Genomic DNA, 17812 nt, shown 5'->3' on the forward strand with positions numbered 1-17812 from the left:
ATTGATCTGTCCCTATGGTAATTATTGTCGTACATATCCCAGATATCAATCTAAACTGACGGCCAAAAGACACTTTACCATAGTTTGAAATCACTCTAGTTTAAAAAACACAACGGATAGAATAGTGAAGTTAAATGTATAAAAATGATCAAAATCTCAACGGAATTGACATTGAAACTGACAGTCATACAGCATCCATTATTGGGTAGAAAAAACAAATTTTCATTGTCATGGACAACATCTGCAATCGCTCAAGTTCAATGACACGTCACATTAACAGCGTGTATGACCACCGCCTGCTACAAGACACGCCAAAAATCTCCGACTCACTTTGGGATACGTCGCCATTCTTCTTGGAGGGCCTGGATCAGTTCTTGTCAATTGGCTGGAAGATGTGGTAGCTGTCAAACACGACGATCTATGACATCCCAGAGGTGTTCAATTGGGGACATGTCTGGGGAGCGTGCAGCCACGGCAACACGTTAACGTTGTTCGCTGCAGGGAAGTTCTGTACGATTCGGGCTGTATGGAGTATGGCGTTGTCTGCTGATAAAGGACACCTATTGGCAGCTGTTGTTGAAATGGTAGGATAATCGGAAGAAGAATATCATCCAGGTAACGCTGAGATGTCAGATTCCCGTCAATGATGACCAGTGGTGTTCTCTCATGCCCACAATTTTTTCCGACATCATAACACCCCGTCCATCACGGCACGACCTCCTGAACGCAACATGTCGCAGTCTTCCTTGAGCCCTGATGTGAGGTGAAATAGGGTTTAACGTCGCGTCCCAGATTATGGCACTTATATAGCGACGTGCATGTGTGTGTGTGTGTGTGTGTGTGTGTGTGTGTGTGTGGCTGCTTGTACTCTGGATTGATGCCGATTTATAGTGCTAGCTCACTGAGATAGTTTAACATGAATACCCCACTCAGAAGCAGTAGACTGGCTTCGAGCTCACCAGTCATTGTCTTAGCCCCTTAATGTCGAGCGCCAGACATGGTAACAGCGAATACCAACTTTGAACGTCTTTTGGTATGACTCGACGGGGATCTGACCCCTGACCTTCCGATCCGCTCTCCGGGGGGACGCTCTACCACTAGACCACGGAGGTGATCACAATAGCTCTGAAAAGACCAGCTTACATCAGTGGAGACGACCCTCTGCCAGTCACGTCGCTGCCAAAGACGTACAGTCTCAATCTCTGACGACGATTTTGCGCTGTCAATAAATGTCCTCTGTATGGCCTGTAAGCCCTAATGCCTTGATCCCTTAGTCGCCTGGTCACTGTCAGAAATCGATTCCGGAGATGAATGTTACCCAAGTGCCGGACTTCATTGGGCGTCGTTACCCTGGATTTGCCTGTTCTTGGCCTGCCTGATGTCCGCCCGGTGTGTCTGTAACCTTCCATCAGGTAAGATACAGCACCAAGGGAGCAACCAAAAAGTTCTAGAAATGCAGGCATAGGTGGCTCCCATCTGTATCACACGCAGAGCCCGCTCGCGTCGTTCGGGCATTTGTGTGGTGTTTTGTGAATGTGAGCGTCTGACATCATTTATATACCCTTATTGCACGTGTAGTTTCGGCTGCCCAAATGTACCGTGGGCGTGTATCACTTTCAGCATAGAACATTGTTAAGTTTGGACGATGTGTTTTGCATTGTTAGTTAATTCCTTTGCAATTTCCTGTTTAAAGTTTCTTTTAGTAGATTTTTATATTTGTGTGTGCTGTGTACTTTATATATGATGTTACATAATCTCAATTTTATCCTCATCAAACTATTTCGTTTCACGTATAATTATCAATACAGTATGCAGATTGTACTTCCAAAGTGCGTAATATTAATGCACTCGATTTAGAAAAATACTGTCGTGTTAATACATAAGAGGAATACTTGTTTATAATATATATGCATCTGCAATGAGTGATGCTACAGTGAACAGTTTATATAAAAAACACTGAGCCCATGTAAAGAGCAAGCTCCCATACAACAGAGGACAACGAAGTCGATGTCCGGGTCCACCCCCATTATATTCTCAAATTACAATCCAAACCTACATTTCATTCTTATCTGACAACTTAATGTCGTATTGTTAAACGAAGGCTTACAGTTTACATATCTGTCATCAAATATGTGTGTATCAGTCCCAAATGGATTATTATCTGTGTATCATATTGACCTCTATATCACATTAGGAAAAGCGTCGCTCTTGTATTACATTAAATTGGCATTTAGAATATCTTTCTGTGAACATGACATGTTTCTTCAATAACCATTCTGTTTTGAGAACATTTAGCTAAGTGACATTCCAACTGTAACACAGAGCTGGACTCCATGCGCAACATCATTGGTTAAATATGTTTCCAACTGAGCGTTACATTTTTATGCTGACGTATTTGCAGAATTGTCTTCGTACCGATTTCGCTCTGCAACTGACACCGGGCCTCAATAACAATGTCTACACAAGACGTCCATATGGTGTAGCTATGTGCCGTGCCTGGTGTGGCAGAATTGGTGAATGTGAAACGTTCTGGTTTTCACCTACAACCTTTGAGTGTGTCCTGACTAAAACACACACCAATCTCTCAAACCACAACGAACTACGAATTCAAAAAGAGGTATTTATACTATTATCATCATCTACTTATGACGTTTATCTCATGCTGCGGTGTATTCTAAGGTTGTTTCTTTCTTTGTTTGTTTGTTGTTTAACACCGCACTTTTCAAACTGTCTACTTGCGTTAGAATCTGATAATGCAGACGCAGGCTGGATTGATGTGGAACATGGGCACTACAAGATCCTATATGAAGACAGAGGTATTTAGTGACATTATATCGAATGGTTGGTTGGTTGGTTTCTTGTTTAACGCCGCACTCAGCAATATTCCAGCTATATGACGGCGGTCTGTAAATAATCGAGTCTGGACCAAACAACTTGACTTGGTTGCTGCATGTCATCGATCCCAATTGCCTGGATCGATGCTCATGTTGCCAATCACTGGATTGTCTGGTCCAGACTCGATTATTTACAGACCGCCTTCATATTGCTTGAATAACAACAAACAAACAAAGCATATGGACAACACAAGTATACTCAGATGTGTATTTCTTTCTGTTAACAGGGCCTTGTTACATGTGAGGGAAAGACTTGCCACACACACGTTGAATGTATAACTTCCAGATCATCAAGAAACAAGTGCGTCAGAGAAAAAGGTATGAGATCTAGAGTACGTACATACCTCATCGTCAGCACCATTCCCGTGCTCGTGGGTTTCACCGAAGTGGTAAACGTCTGAGACCTGCATCACTTCGGGCTTTCCTCCCACATAAAGCTGACACGCAGCGATATAACTTTTTATCAGCCGATCCCCATTTACCTTAAGCAATCATGAGAAGATAGGGACCTAGTCTGACCTTGAATCTCCAAGAGGCCACTATTAGCATAAGTATAGCGCATTGGGTCGAGGTTCAATTATAGTCGGAGAGGCTTCAGTCACCATCAGATCGGTTCTCTCTACCATGTTCTGGGCATACAGATAGTAGGCCCTGCTCTGTATATCCTTTCAGGAACACCATCGGACCTTGGGCTGTCCTAAACAGGATTCTGATAGAACAATGCCTGGAGTCAGACGAATAAGTATGCACATAAGTCATGTTGTAGTTCTTTGCTTTGATACAGAAGAACTATAGTCAAACTAAACCACTTCCACTGTGCCGCTTCATACAACTGTTTTAGAGGCAAGCCATCCGGTCTCGTACATATAGTTAGGTCTAAGAGGCGACGGCACAGAGAAGGAATTCAAAAGGGATGGCCAAGCACATTACTGGCTATCAGTAATAGTGTGTCACTCTCTGATATTACTCAACATCTCTGTTTCAGCCTTATTTGTAATTGTAATTGTGTGATGGTTGTTGTCATGACAGTCAACACTTCAACGATTCACACTCATAAACTGGAATTATCTGCAGATAAATGTTTTCCTATACTTTTTCACATTGTCACTTTTCTTTAATTAGTTGCACACACACACACACACACACACACACACACACACACACACACACACACACACACACACCATAGTCCATCTACCGTGCCAACAAACATACACTCCATGGTAAAGAAATCCGGGCATGAGACATGAATTGTCAGACATTACACAAGTCCGTAGGCTGTGTGTCTACCTGGTAGATTGATATGAACTAAATAGTCTTGCTGGCGGTTGGTTGGCGGTAGTGGACGTCCGTATACACGACGACCATGTTCATCCGAAAGGGGGTTCAAGGGGGTTACTGAACTATCATGGAAGCTTTCGCCAACCCGGCGGTATACTCGAACAAAACCATCAGCAACGCTGAGATTAACCTATAACACATCACTGAAGAGTGCGATCTTCGATAAAGATAGATCACATCACATTACAATTGGTAGATATACATTTATGTGTGACACCAATTGTCCATTTGCCGTGCCAACAAAGCCATGCGCCCACACAGGACACCACATGTCAGACTTCACCCAAATTCACAAATGCAGCTACAGGTTAACACATATTTCATCCTTGCAGCGGGTAGAGTTTTAAATCTTAATGAAAACCAATATCTGTACATTATTTTTATGATCCATCATGTGATTTTATTAGTTAACCCGTTGTCTGACTCATGACTGTCCTGCCTTCCATTCTTCTATTGTATTCTTTAATTTTCTGTGAGCATATTTGAAGACCTTATCGTGTCGATTTCTACGTAAATATGTGTTATTCGTGTTGGTCCAAAATATTGATCTCAGAGCTTGCTACCTGACCGTAACCCAGTGCAATATGACGGCGGTCTGTAAATAATCGAGTCTGGACCAAACAATCCAGGGATTGACATTACCAGCATCGATTCATGCAATTGGGGTGACGATGACATGCATCAACCAAGTCAGCGAGCCTGACCACCCGATCCCGTTAGTCGCCTCTCACAACAAGAACATGGAACATGCTGATTCAATATCAACCAGGTTAAGTGATGAGGTAAATATACTCCTGGATCACACATTACAAATTGTCCCAAGAGTATTTGGTTATTTGCCTGAAAATTTAGTTCAACTAAAACACTTATTGATATTTCATCTTCTCTTCAGGTATCATACTGCCGAAGATCTATCTTGGAAAACGTTCTGGAGGAAACACGACGCTATTCGAGTGGGGACAAAATGCTGACAGAGCGCCTTTGGAAAAACACATATTTCAGAAACAAATCAAGGAAATAAGATACTTTTCACACGCAAACTGTCTACTTGTGTTAGAATCTGAAAATGCAGACATAGGCTGCATTGATGTGGAACACTGGCACCACAGGACCCTATATGAAGACAGAGGTATTTAGTCTATATTCGTGACATTATTACGAATGGTTGGTTGGTTGGTTGGTGTCTTGTTTTACGCCGCACTGAGCAATATTCCAGCTATATGACGGTGGTCTGTAAATAATCGAGTCTGGACCAGAAAATCCAGTGATTGACATGACCATCGACCATACGATGACGTGCATCAACCAAGTCAGCGAGCCTGACCACCTGATCCCGTTGGTCGCCTCTTACGACAAGCATATTCGCCTTTTACGGCAAGAATGAGGATCGTGTGGTCATAGGTGAGATGAAATGGGGTTCAACGTCGCGTCCAAGATTATTGCACTTATATAGCGACTTGCATGCACGTGTGTGTGGCTAATTGTACTAGTCCAAACTGATGCTGATTTAAAGTGCTAGCCCATTGAGATACCATGCCGCAGTTTAACATGAAAAACCCACTCAGAAACAGTATACTGACTCCGAGCCGACCAGCCGGACCTCCCGCTCACTGGGCGGACGCTCTACCACTAGACCACGGAGGCGGTCTGGTCATAGGGTTTTATTGCCCTTCCTGACAACAATTGGTTTACCAAACCCATCTGATGCCACAATGTAGCTGGCTCGTAATTGATGACGACTTGGCGTGCAACCGGATTCACGTATTCGCCGTAAAAGGACGGTAAGCACCAGTGACTTCCTAACTGAACGTCGCCTTGTCAATTCAGAACGTGACCTTGACAATATGTCCAAAGGAATGAGTATTACCAAGTCAAAGCAGAGTGTTGTCTTCAAAATGTTTGGTCGTTGGTTGTTTGTATGTCATCGTTCCGCAAAAGCGTGGATAGGTGCTCACAACATCAATCACTGGATTGTCCGGTCCAGATTCGATCAGCTGAAATATTGCTGCGTGCGGCGTTGAACAACAAACTGACATAATTTACACAAATGAAATTACACTGGCGTCACGGTATACACATGTGGGATACTATTTGTTTTCATGAGCATCACAGCTTCCTTAATTAGCAAAGAATGCAATTATACGTGTGCTGCCTGGGATGTTTGTGTATTGTTACCATGGCCACAATATTCCAGCAATATGAAGCGGCCTGAAAATAATCGCGTGCGTACGTGCGTATTTCTTTGGGTTTTTTTGGTTTGGATTGTTGTTTAACGCCGCACTCAGCAATATTCTAGCCACATGCCGGCGATCTGTAAATAATCGAGTCTGGACCAGACAATCCAGAGATTAATATCATGAGCATCGATCCACGCAATTGGGATCGATGACATGCATCAACCATGGTGTTTCCTTTGAGGTTAACGCCGCTCTCAGCAATATTCCAGCAATATAACGGCTTCCTGTGAATAATCCAGTATTGACAAGACAATCCAGCCATTGATATCATGAACCACGATCCGTCAGTGTACAATGGCACGCCACCAACCAAGTTATCGCGCCTGGTAACCCTAACCACCTCTTACGACCAGCAAGATCAATTATATCCCGGAATCCACATGAATTAGATTATCGAGTGACAGAAGAGCAACGTCCAACGCCGGCGTTTGTTTGTTTGTTTATTGTTCATCAATATTCTAGCAATATGACGGCGGCCTGTAAATAATCGAGTCTGGACCAGACAATCCAGTGATGGATATCATAAGCATCGGTCCACGCAATTGGTATACGATGACGTGCATCAACCAAGTCAGCGAGTCTGACCACACGATTCCGTTAGTCGCCTCTTACGACAAGCAAAGTCGCCTTTTACAGCAAGTATGGGTTGCTGAAGACCTATTCTACCCCGGATCTTCGCGGGTCCCGACGCCGAAGTGCTTGACTTGAAGCTGTAAGGGGTTTTGTGCAATAAGATCACTACTAGTTACAACGTTGTCTCACATACTGAATTCAAACTATTGAAATCTTTTATTTCGTGTTGTCTAAATTTCTGTTTGACGTATTATAATTTGCAATATAGCTCATATAGTGTTTAAATTTTCATCTGCAGATCGAACAATCAACAGGAGATGGGTCTCCATGGCCGTGTCGGTACTCCGGGGCCCTCTCATACATGTATTCCTACTCGGATATGTTGCATCACCACGGGGAAATCGTTCGGACGTAACTAAGTTCCATATCACTAGGGAAGGAAACTGGGAAAAGAAACCGTTCAAAAGAACTCAGAACACCATTGGTGACACCATAACTGTAGACAGTGGAGCCAAGTTAGTTTTACTTAGCAAACCGTGTACTGCATGGTGTACGGCACGCTTAGACCGGTGAATAATAATGATATTAATAATAATAATAATAATAATAATAATACGTGCGGAGGGGGCAAGGGCCCTGAGCTGATGATGAGCCTAACCAGCCTGACTGTGCCAGGATCACCCAAACCCTCTTTGCTGCATTTTTTATTTTAATCTGTAAATAATAATAATAATAACAAGAGTTGCAGAATTTATGACAAAATTAAATCTAAACAAACCCTAACCTTTTTAACCGAGGTGGAACTTGTCATGGAAATTGTAAAAAAAAGAGTTCAGCATGTACCTGACAGACTTGCAAAGTTTGATGAAAAAATATTGAACGGTTTATGAGTTATGCTCCGGAAACGAACCCTACCCTCATAGAACCTAAGTCCATCTTGCTGCCATGGAAACGTAAAAAAAATAAAATTTCTCAAATTTCTAAATAGCAAAAGGCACCAGTTCAGCATGTACCTGACAGACCTGCAAAGTTTGATGAAAAAATATTGAACGGTGTATGAGTTATGCTCCGGAAACGAACCCTACCCTCATACAACCTAAGTCCATCTAGTTGCCATGGAAACGTAAACAATAAAAATTTCTCAAATTTCTAAATAGCAAAAGGCACCAGTTCAGCATGTACCTGACAAACCTGCAAACTTTCATGAAAAAATATTGAACGGTTTATGAGTTATGCTCCGGAAACGAACCCTACCCTCATACAACCCAAGTCAATCTTGTTGCCATGGAAACGTAAACAAAATAAAAATTTCTCAAAATTTCTAAATAGCAAAAGGCACCAGTTCAGCATGTACCTGACAGACTTGCAAAGTTTGATGAAAAAATATTGAACGGTTTATGAGTTATGCTCTGGAAACGAACCCTTCCCTCACAGAACCTAAGTCCATCTTGTTGCCATGGAAACGTAACAAATTAAAAATAAAATTCTAAATAGCAAAAGGCACCAGTTCAGCATGTACCTGACAAACCTGCAAAGTTTGATGAAAAAATATTGGACGGTTTATGAGTTATGCTCTGGAAACGAACCCTACCCTCACAGTACCTAAGTCCATCTTGCTGCCATGGAAACGTAAAAATATTTAAAAATTCTCAAATTTCTAAATAGCAAAAGGCACCAGTTCAGCATGTACCTAGCAAACCTGCAAACTTTCATGAAAAAATATTGAACGGTTTATGAGTTATGCTCCGGAAACGAACCCTACCCTCATACAACCTAAGTCCATCTTGTTGCCATGGAAACGTAAAAAAATTAAAATTTCTCAAATTTCTAAATAGCAAAAGGCACCAGTTCAGCATGTACTTGACAGACCTGCAAAGTTTGATGCAAACATATTGAACGGTGTATGAGTTATGCTCCGGAAACGAAACGTGACGGACGGACGTACGGACGGACGGAGCCCGTTTCTATATCCCCCGACAACTTTGTTGGGCGGGGGATAATATCATTAATTTTGGTGCTCTTAATGATAGAATTGTTTTGTGCACTTTTGCACACAATTATTTGTCTGATGATCCTCTTGTTAAGCATGTCAAGACTTGATTTTGAAAAGGCATTCCAAAGTTTTCTAAAACGAGCCAAGGATGTGTGATAATCTCAATGTCGGTGTTGATTTTGTTGATGGTTCTGTACTGCTGGAGTGTCAACCAAGCAAAGGGCCTTATCAAGTCGACCCAGGCTCAGTTTCTAAAGGAGCGGCTTTCTGAACGACCACTGCATTGAGTTTATGTGCAGTGTGTTGAGAAGATCAGCAATCCTGCAGAGTCTTTCGCTTGGATGAAGTCGTCTGGCGTGAAAAGTGAAACAGAAGGCTTTCTGTTTGCTGCTCAGGACCAGTCACCTCTAACTCGAAACCGTCAATGTGTGATTTTGCATCCAAATGTGAATATGAAATGTAGAATTTAATTGATTATGTAATGAATCTAATGAGACAGTCCAACACATTGTGAGTGGATGCCCAGCTTTGGCACATACACAGTATCTCAAGCGACATAATGGGGTGGCTCGATCATTTTATTACCGTCTTCGCCATGCTTGTGGCTTTGACACAGAGGTGCATCCATGGTACGACCCGGAATATGTAGAGGGCGTCATGGAAAAATGATAAATACAAAATCCTTTGGAATAGGCCCGTACACAGCCTCAGACATTGCATCCCAAGTACCAAGTTGTCCGACTCCCCATTGATCTCGGTGCCTTAGGTTTGGTACCTCCCAATCTGTTGACTGACATTGGGAGAATACTCGGGAATACAGCCCTTCTGACAATCTGGGTAATGCAGAAGGCTGCAGTGTTGGGGAGTCTTCACATTTTCCGAAATGTTCTGGGTTGGTTTGACAAGGCATAGCTTCCTGGGAGAAGTCCCATTCGCTGTCTGGGCTGCGTGTAGAGGGGGCAAGGGCCCTGAGCTGATGATGAGCCTAACCAGCCTGACTTTGCCAGGATCACCCAAACCATCTTTGCTGCATTATTTATTTTATTCTGTAAACAATAATCATAATAATTTTGATTTAGTTAAATTCACAGGACGGTGAGACAGTATAGTAGCCATACAAACAGGCAGTTTCGGTATATGTATCTATTTTAGCAAATAGCATAGACTTGTTTGGATATTTTCATTTTTGTTACTAATGATATGTATTAAATTGTGTTGGTTTCTAAATTATGTACATGAGGGGTAAAACAAGTATTTTTTACATCATTTTAATAATTTACAACAAAAAAATGAATTCGATTGACCATAAATACATTACCTTTCTTTAAGAGGGGCATTCCAGTCTCTATAAGTAACCGGGGGCACGGGTGGCCAAGTCGTCTAAGGCGCCGTGATTCGCTGTGCAGAGTTGCGTCCCCTGGGCACGCCAGAAACGCCGCTTTTAACAGTATTCCAGTTATATCACGGCGTGTCAGCTTAATGTGGGAGGAAAGCCCGAAGTGATGCCGGTCTCAGACGTTTACCACTTCGGTGAAACCCACGAGCACGGGTATGGTGCTGACAAACCTAGAAACATTATCGAGGCGAACCGGGATTCGAACCGACAATCATAGGTTTCTGGCGTGGCCAAGGGACGCAACTCTGCACAGCGAATCGCGGCGCCTTAGACGACTGGGCAAAGATCCATAGCAAAGAATTGGAAGAATGTTTGCATTGAAAAGTTTAACGAGATCCCCATTTTAAACACCACCATATTTTCAAGTATTTTCAAGTACCACTTGTTTTTTGGAAACTTGGTGGCTTTCAGCCACCACCAACGCCACCGCCGCATTTGTTTTTGAGAATATCTAGTTAACCTCAAGGCCTATAATATGTCATACATGTATATGAGACATATAGGTCAGGGCAATTCGTTTGACGCACTTAATGTTGAGGTCAAGGTTATTGAAATGTCACTCGTGAACTAAACCGTTAGTTCAAATTCTACGAAACCTGGTATATATCATCTCAACACTAATGCTCCGAGCCCAGATACAATGTACTTCAGAAATCGGTCCAACGGTCAAGGTCACGCAGAGGTCGAAACTTTGGGGAAGACCTTGTTGCCAACTTTCCGAGTGAACCGTTATTTCATATTCCACGAAACTTGGCATGTGTCACCTCTACACTCAGGTTGCGACCCCAGTGACTTTTGACACGTTGGTTTGTTTCAGCCTCCTGTATGTCCCTGGTCTGTGCGAGGGAGATCTCGGTAAAACATGCATCTACAGGAAAAGCTTCGGTGGCTTGGATTTGGGACACCTTCAAATTCGGGTTTCTCAAATAAGAAGCTTGATGTTCGACAATATCGGTAACTATGGTATTTCTGCATAACATAATTATCCCGATCAAAATGTAATACCGCAAAATCTAGTAGGTGAGGTGAAATGGGGTTTAACGTCGCGTCCAAGAGTATTGCACTCATATGGCGACGTGCATGTACGTGTGTGTGTTTGTGTTGCTGCTTGTACCAGTCCGGACTGATGCCGATTTATAGTGCTAGCTCACTGAGATACCATGCCGCAGTTTAACATGAATACCCCACTCAGACACAGTATACTGACTCCGAGCCGACCAGTCCTTGTTTTAGCCCCTTAATGCCGAGCACCAGACAGGGTAACAACAAGTACCATCTTTTAACATCTTTTGGTATGACGCGGCCGGGTATCGAACCCCGAACCTTCCGCTCTCCGGGCGGACGCTCTACCACTAGACCATGGAGGCGGTCGCAAAATCTAGGAAGAGTAAAGGAGTTACATCAGTACTGCAGAGCATTTGACCATTTGACCACCGAACTCAGCAGCATTCCAACTACATCACGGCAACCTGTAAATAATCGAATGATTGACATCATGAGAATCGAATAATGCAGCTGTGGTACGATCACACCCAACCGATTAGTCGCATCTTACAACAAGCATAGGTTGCTGAGGGCCTATATTCTTACCCGGAATTCCCAAGGGCCTTTGCGGTTATCATTATAGTATAAATGTTAACCTGTTCAGTAATAATTTGAATTCTGAAAAGTATACGATAGAAAAATACAGTTGATTCTAGGTAAGAAAATAACATTTAAGTGGAAAACTCTTATGTAGATACTTTCCTTTGGTTTCGGCACACTCACCATATGATTATCATTAGCATATATCTGAACCCTTTGCGTAGAAAACCCTGTTAACTAGATACCTGCCCTTGGTCCCAAATGAGACATGTTACACGGTAAATATGACTTGAGTAAAACAGCAATCAATGTCGTTTGTGAACGCACTACTGACCACTAAGCCATCACTATTCCATTGAGCAATTAAGACACAATTGTAAATTTTACTCCCAACCCAACATTAATTGCCCTGTTAATCCCTAATCCACAATGATTTGACAATAGGTTCATCTTGCTATTGAGCTAGATGATTCAATAATGAATGGCACGCAAGTCGTATTTGGTTAACTAGAAAACCTGTCAAGTAGAGATTTTGCCAGGTTCCTTCCTTTTCTATTTATCAGGGTTTCCCTGTATTCCGGTTATATCACAGTGTGACAGCTTAATGTTGATAGAACGTACAAAAAGGTACAGGTAGGAAACCCACGAGCACTTATGGCTTATGCCAACGTATTATCACACAAAATACAAATGGACAAATTAGTTTGTTTCAAACTCAAGACAAATACAAACTGGGAGGCTACACTTCCGTAAAGGTAACAATCGTCAAAGAATCATACATGTCACAGTCAGTGAGTGAGTTGGGTTTAACGCCGTTTTGAACAGTATTCCAGTTATATCACAGCGTGTCAGCTTAATGTAGGAGGAAAGCCCGAAGTGATGCAGCTCCTAGAAGCAAGGGTGTGGTGTCGACACAGCTAGAAATATGATCGGGGTGAACCGGGATTTGAACCCACGACCATAGGTTTCTGTCGTGCCCATGGGATGCAATTCGGCACAGTGAATTTCGGAGACTCAAGCGATTGGGCCACCAGTGCCTCCATAAATGTCAGAAGCCTAATATCGTCATCATAATCGACCAAAGAGCCGAATCGGTTTCATGTAAACAAAACACCACAGTCTTGACATGTCATGAAACTAGTTCATTTTTTAGTCATGCCATGTACATCTTCCCTAGGCAAGAGTGTCTACATCAAAGCCTTGCTATAGTTTATACCCTTGCTTTTTCAAACCCACTTTTGTTCTACTGCAACCACTTCTACTATTTCTTATTCTGCTACTGTCTCTCGTCCTCCTGTAACCACTGCCTCTATCGACTGCCAGACTGATCTCACATGGGACAAGTCTGTCCAGTCCCTTGCTACTGCTTCACTTAAAAAAACAGCTTTGACACCTTCGTCTGTGACACCTCCAAAACAGTAAACTATCAAACATGCCGAGTCGCAGACTGAAACAACAGTAATAGAACCAGAAATTGTTCATCTGACAAAGAAAGAGAGAGACATATCAAAGCCAAAGCAGCAAAACGAAATGTAAAAACTAACACCAAAGGCCACCTCACCTCTCCTTTAGAGGTCCCCATGGAGGTCCATAACTCCTTTGGTCCTCTGGACATGAAGGTAACTTCATCTCCACATGACAATAATAGGAGTACAACAAAGTCTTCTTTACGTTCGCATGACATAGCTTTAATGTTGAAAAACCTACTGGCAAGGGGTAAATCTATCAAATTCATCAAATTTACTGACTAACGTACACCAAATAGCATTACATTGTTCTGAGATTTGAGATCCCCACATTTAGGTGCTATCATTATTGAGGTAGAGGCGTGTAAAGGTCCATTTCTTTGGTCAAGTGGTTTCTGAAGAGATAATATATACAGAGAAAGATTAATGGTCATTAAAGATCATGATCAAGTTTACATTTCGGAAAAAGTGAAGCCCACTGCTAAATACACATATTCTAATTTCATTACGTGTTAGAAATGATGTCTGGGTAAAGGCAATGAATGGGTTTTTTATTTCAGTATGGCTGGTGAGTAATGAGATTCATATGTTTTGAGCAAATTCAGGTTTGGTCATTGTTGGAAACGTGCATCTAAAGTTTCAATGGTCTTGGCTCATTTCTGCTCTCAAATCTAAAGAATAAATCATTCAGTTGGCAAGTTTGGAATAATGTGTTGTGGGTAAAAGGTTTTATTTGTCTCCACCTCTCAGAGAGAGAAAGTGTATGGACTGAAACCCTGTCTGTGATTTATATGTCTCATACAAATCACAGATGGATGTCATAATATATAATTATAAATTACTTTCATGCACTCACTGTTGGCAGTGTTGTGAAATGTTTAATACATCGTATCTTGCATCTCAAAACCTACTGTGATACTTTACATGGATGGTTGTTACAAAGTAATGAGATTGTTATCTACTCTCCGACCACAGTCCAAAGACACACCTTCCTTGTATCAATTCTCACTTTAGATTCTAGTTATTTTGGAAGTATTTTGTTGGGTACAGTGTGTTGGCCAAAGAAGCTGATGTCGTGGTGCACTGTCCGGTTGTCCATCGGGCATTAACTTTTCCATTTTCGACATGTCCTGTGAAACTACAAGGCATATGGACCTGAGACCCTTTTTGAAAGATTGAAGCTATATTGATATGTCTATCGTTGATATGGTGGCCATACTGAGAAATTCATTTTTTGCCCATTACTCGAACATTTCTACAGATGTTGCCATGAAATTGGACATGCAGGTGTGGTATGCAGAATAACGTATTGGTTTGTTTTGTTTGTTTTTGTTTTGTTTTTTGTTTTGTTTTTTTTTGGGGGGGGGCAATGTTTTGCTTTTTAATCAATCTACGACTTTACACCTTTATGTACCCCCGTTTTTGCAAGTGATTTTGCATTTTCAGCATCTCCACTGTACTGAAACTGGTGCATGATGGATCCTCTCCATAGTGTCTCTATAATGTGATCACAGAATTTAGATCAGATTATGAACATAACTCATGCGGACTAATTTCCCAACTCACTTTGACACCATATTAAGGTGAAACTTCATCAAATTATTCCTTTATAATTTAGGTGAGCTACAGACCTTTGTGGCCCTATTGTTGCTCAACTTCTGTAAGATTAATACGGACTTCTCATATCAACGAAACTGCCGCTAAGACAACTGCCTCCGGCAAAAGCCCAGGGTATGATAATTTGATTAGACATTGTTTTCTCAAATTCTCACCGCATGCATGAAAGACTCTCTTGATTCTTTTCAAGATTCAACATTGAAATTTGTGTCCAAGCGCAAAATGGGTGTATGTAATCCATCACGGAAAATCTGTATCATACACGAGGAGATGCCTTCTGTCACGTACTACATGCTGTGTACGCCCCAGTATCTGATATTCCTAGGCAAAAAAGGGTAAGTCTCTTCTAAGAACATTTATTTCAGTTAATTTTGCGTTCAGGTATCACACATCTGATATGCCAACAAATTAGTGCCTAGGATACCATTCTATAAAAGCCAAATATGGTGAATGCGGACGATGTTCAAAGACTACCAAGCGACACTCATGCATTGCAGCCATGATAACAACAGGATTGTGCACATGTGCATTGTCCCAGTATAACAACGTTTCCGGACGTTTAGCCTTAACAATCTCACTCCATTGGCTAAACAGATCAGTATGATATTGGCCATTGATGATCCGACGTTTCGGAGGTAGTGCACTGGTAGGATTCCTTTGAGATCCTAGAAAATGGAAGCCATCATCATGCCAGCAGATGATAAAGACTGTCCCTTGTTTGTTTGAGACAAAGGATGCTTCAATTGCTTTCAATTTAGTCTCTGGCTGATAGTGGTGAACCTAAGATTTATCCATGGTCATAAACCGCTCAACAAAATCAGCCCGGTCTGCTTCAAAACGACGGATATTCTCACATGATGAACCCGGAGCAATTGTGGTCAGTAGTCAGAAGCCATGGATCCTTGCCTGCTGAAACCATTGTCATACCCAGTTCGTTACCCATGGGAGAAACTTACTGCAATAACTATTAGACGTGTGGTGAGTCGTCGATCATCAGTACTCATACTATGTATGAAGGTCTTCCTTATCTTGGATCACCTTTGAGGCTCTTTTGCTCTCTTGATTTCCGCTTGAACTCCACCTTTTAACAGGGGCAAAGAAGGGCGCATCATTTCCTAAGGATGACAATGTGTCCGCGTAGGTAGCTAATGGAGATATATGATGACAGCACTGTAACCACTTTTGTCCTTTATAACTAACAGAGAATATCATGTCACTTTGATGCCTGCCGAAATATGCTCTGTATTCAAATGTGTATTAAGTGTTCAAATGTAGCCTGTAAGCATTGAATACAGTGTATATAATGCAAGCAGACTGTTAAGGGTGTACTATAGTTAAGGCTCAGAACTTTTCGGTCACCCATATTGCCCCTGGGAAATGAAACTGGCATATTATTAAAAGATAATTTAAAGACAAGGTCAACTGGTCTCAATAGGAGTAATACAGTCTTGTGAACAACTTAATGAGTATGTGTGATTGGAATTCCACACACTTGACTATACTGTAGCTCACCTAGATATGTAGTCAACAGTTTAAAATGTCAATAAATAAAAGCACCAAAACCCTTACCATAAGCATAAGAAATATCTGCCAAATTCAGACTCTATTGTATTGAATGTTTCAATTGGGAAAAAAAAAGACGGGAACGTATGGTACAAGTCAAAATGGGGAATTGCATTTTTGTCACTGATTCGACAAATATGGAAATGTCCTCCGCATGGGTATCATATAAGCTTTAGTAAGGCCTTGAACGTTGTGAAATGTATACATCGAAAGCTGGAGCTGCTGGAATATGCGCAACATTAAGGGAATTGGCTATTGGAAATTTGAAGTCATCTCTCTTGTCTTACATTATTGTGGATAGAGTTTTGTCACTAATTCAGGATAATGCCTAACAATAGGAATTATTTCCTTTTGAGAATAAACTACAGAGAAATACATCAATTCCTGGCAATGAAAGTAAGTGCTGAACGTGACAAGAACATTTCCGAAGAAATCGAGCGCCCAAACACAACATTGTGCTTGTCACGAAGCAAGTGACCTCGGACAGCAACTGCAAGGGGTGGTATGCCAAATTTACCATTGTCACTCAGACTCGGTTGTGAGCAGACACACGTTTTTTATGGGAGCCGAACGTTCAAATACACTTTTTTAAACACATTTAATTACCAAGGAAGCAATAGCATTGAGCAAAGAGAATAGGTCTTCAGCAACCCATCTTATGATGTCAATCACTGGGTTGTCTGGTCGAATCCATTATTTACAGCTGGAATATTGCTGAAGGGGGTTTATAAAAAAAGACAAACAAACAAAATGTGCCATAGGCATGTTGCAAATGGTCACATGTCAGAACATCAGCGGATTGTGGATCCGATACCAACAAACACATAACGTCGATGATCGCTGCTAAGGACGCCCATAGACAACAGCTCCAGCCCAGGACTGATTAGTCAAAACGATGGCGTTAACAAATTGGTTACAAACTGCCACTCAAATAAGGGATCGGTTGCAACAAGGCAACTGATGGAAGTGTACATGCCCAGACGGAAATCGTCTGCACAGATAGAATTTGTGTGTACGACGGCCACGCGTCATCCCACCACTTACTGTACGTCATTTGAATCAGATGCGTCAGTTGTGTAGGGAACGTCAGCACCGGGATAATCGACGTTATGCTAATGTCTTGTTTTCTGACGAATCGGGGTTCACTC

At 41.8% G+C, this 17812-nt stretch overlaps 1 long non-coding RNA gene across 1 annotated transcript; it reads left to right on the plus strand.

The window, feature by feature from the left end:
* Positions 1-2407: 2407 nt before the first annotated feature.
* Positions 2408-5345, plus strand: LOC124127446. The gene is made up of 3 exons (XR_006859952.2): positions 2408-2617; positions 3122-3212; positions 5128-5345. It is a non-coding gene; the product is annotated as an uncharacterized LOC124127446 (long non-coding RNA).
* The last annotated feature ends 12467 nt before the right edge of the window (positions 5346-17812 follow it).

The sequence above is a fragment of the Haliotis rufescens genome, unplaced genomic scaffold (assembly GCF_023055435.1).
Source record: "Haliotis rufescens isolate VD_foot unplaced genomic scaffold, xgHalRufe1.0.p SCAF_5, whole genome shotgun sequence".
Taxonomy (NCBI): domain Eukaryota; kingdom Metazoa; phylum Mollusca; class Gastropoda; order Lepetellida; family Haliotidae; genus Haliotis; species Haliotis rufescens.